Source organism: Belonocnema kinseyi, chromosome 6 (genome assembly GCF_010883055.1).
Source record: "Belonocnema kinseyi isolate 2016_QV_RU_SX_M_011 chromosome 6, B_treatae_v1, whole genome shotgun sequence".
NCBI classification, from domain to species: Eukaryota; Metazoa; Arthropoda; class Insecta; order Hymenoptera; family Cynipidae; genus Belonocnema; species Belonocnema kinseyi.
In genome coordinates this window covers 120,789,016-120,791,841 of record NC_046662.1, presented here as the reverse complement: position 1 = coordinate 120,791,841, position 2,826 = coordinate 120,789,016, and the positions used below count along the sequence as shown (strand labels likewise).

Here is a 2,826-nt window from a genome sequence, read left to right as displayed (position 1 = left end):
TGTGACTGCATCATATATCTAGTCGGGAGTGGTGCTGACTGAAAACAGATGATTTGGAGCGATTCGCGCGTCATCTGTTGGTCATTCTAAGGACTTATTGAAGTACCCTCGTATCTACACCAAGTTCTCCTTCCATATATAAAAGCCATTCGATGGCAACCTTAGACTGATTATCACCGTACCTGTAGCCACCTCTTGGTATAATCCCTATTGTCTGCTCTCGTAAAAAATGCTTCCGAAAAGTCGATGCAATCGTGGGTGACTCTGTGAAAGGGCAGAGATTTCCATATTCCAGAAATATCTTACGAAACGCAATGCATGCACAACATAAAATATTTACATCATTTTTACAATAAGATACTAGCTCATGCCAAAAATTAAATTAGTAATTCGGACTAATATTTTTTTCCTCGTACCATTTTAAAAATTCTTTTCGGGCCTTTTTACTCATTGTAACCATGGAATAAAATTCAATTGCAGGAAGAGGAATACAATAATGTTTATTTCCCGCGATGTTAACTAGATGTGGGAATTTCCCCTTTTTCACTTATACCTTCTTATCCAAACGAAGTTGGTAAAGCACTAAGAGGGAGCTGGAAATAGTTCAAACTATCTATAAACATTGTATGGTTGATACGCATTAAAATAATTTTAGTACCATTGAGTATGAGAACTGGATCTATTTGTTCTTTCGATTTATGCTCTGTCAGATGTTTTAAAATGAATTGAACATCAAACCATTTAGAGTTGTAGGCTATGCAAATAATCTTTTTAAAATTTACAACTGGACGAAGTGTAAAATCTACAAAATCTCGTATCGGATTTTCACGCTCAAACACAAATTCACGTATCAAACCACAGTGTTCACAAGATTTTTTAATATCCTGTTCATGAATGCACCAGCTACATACCTGATGAGATACGCAAAGATTTATCTTATGCTCATTTGCGCTATCATCCCCCACGAGTGTTTCTCCCTGTTGCGTTTCGAAATCATAAAAAATAAAATTCACAGGTTCCGAAATGATGGAGTTATTACAACCCACACGCTCACGTACGGGCTTCATAAAGCATTCGTGGTTGTATTCACAATCACACTTGAATAACCTACAAAAACTGAACCCACATTTATGACTTTTATCTTTTCTAATATTTACTAAGCGGGAACACTCAGGACAAATTTTCAACGTGTCACAAACATTATTTCCGGAGAAGTACGAACCGGGCATTAAATGGTGATTAAAGCAATCATTATTAAAAAACCGACGAAGACACTTTTCGCACTTGGGGGTATGTGGTAAACGATTATCGGAACACATTTTTAAACAGAAGGTCTGAGCGAGACAGGCTTCATATTTATGTGCACACCTATGATCGGACCTGTTTCTGTAGCCCTTGTTACAGGGGGTACAAAAAGTCGAGAGGAGGCAGCCCCTGTTAAATTTAAAATAGGTTGATAATGATTGCTATCATCATCGTACAAAAGATGTATAATGTGTGTGGGAACCTCACCTCTTTCGATGAAGCGTATAGTATGGAATATATGGAATTTTTTCAATTCCAAAAATCCAGCTCCTTCTTCCACAATATCGACAAGGGCCTTTTGACACAATTCATGAGCTAAGTTTTTTTTTGAAGGGTTGAATTTCCACTTCTTACAGGAGTCGAAATTTCATTTTTATCCCCAGTAGTTATCTGACCTCATCCCCTATAAATTTTACCACAAACAATTGCACGTGGGAGGAATAAATTAGCGGTATTAAGTATAGTTAAAATGGATCTTTTTTTAAGACCATCAAAGGTCCATTTCCTTCACCCCTTGCCTACTGGGTTATTGACACAATTAATTATCAATTTAAAACTATCGACAATACAGAACTCGGGCACACTTTGAGTGACCATGAAAAACAAAATTCCATAAATCCTCAAAATGACAATCACGAGCATATCTAAATGATAGATCCGCACTATCCTGCGTAAAACTGTCGGCTATAAATTTAATACCTATTAAATCACGCGGCTTATATGAACCTACGATGAAATCAAATATTTCTCGCACAGCCGATTCGAGTCACTCTATTGGACATATTGTTTCTTTAGTTTTGTAGCGGAATCGTAATTCCATTTCGCTACCCTGTAAACCGAAATTTGAATAATTTTTATTTTTTCTATTTATGATTAAAAATTTTGAACTAGACGGTAATTCACCACCCTGGCTAGATTCTTCACCGTCCTAACTCTCATTTCCGCTGAGATATGTCTCTATTGGGTCTTGCTCGCTCTCGGATGAACGAGATCTTTTTCTACCATGACCTCGCTGAACGCACGGCACAGAAGTTGACGCAGTTTCTAGACACAAAAATACCGTGAAATCAATATTTTTACCCCAAAAATTAATCATAAAAATAATAATATTTGTAAAAAATACTATTAGTTAAATATTACTTTCAAATGAAAAAGAAACTAAAACAATTTCAAAACTTGAACAAATTAAATTTTTAATAAATTTTCAAGTTTTAATTTTAAATAAAATGTTTAAAATAAATCTTCAATTTTCAACCAATTTCAATTTTTCAAATAGATTTTTAATTTTTAAATAATTTTTAATTTTTAAATCAATTTGAAAATTTTAAATACATTTTTAATTTTTTAATTTTTAAATTTTTAAATAAATTTGAAATTTTTAAAATTAATTTTTAATTTTTTTAATAAATTTGAGAGAGCATGAGAACGCAAACGCATCTTAATCTACTTATCTTTTACTTTACCATTACTTACAATTTTCACGCTTCTAATCTAAGCGACTTCCGTTTCCTTTTTCTTTCA

General features: G+C 33.7%; 1 protein-coding gene across 2 annotated transcripts in view; it reads left to right on the top strand.

Moving 5' to 3' along the window:
- LOC117174062 (phosphopantothenoylcysteine decarboxylase subunit VHS3-like) overlaps positions 1-2,826 on the top strand; it is a 28,950-nt gene that overhangs the window by 23,513 nt on the left and 2,611 nt on the right. The gene's annotated exons all lie outside the window — the stretch shown is intronic.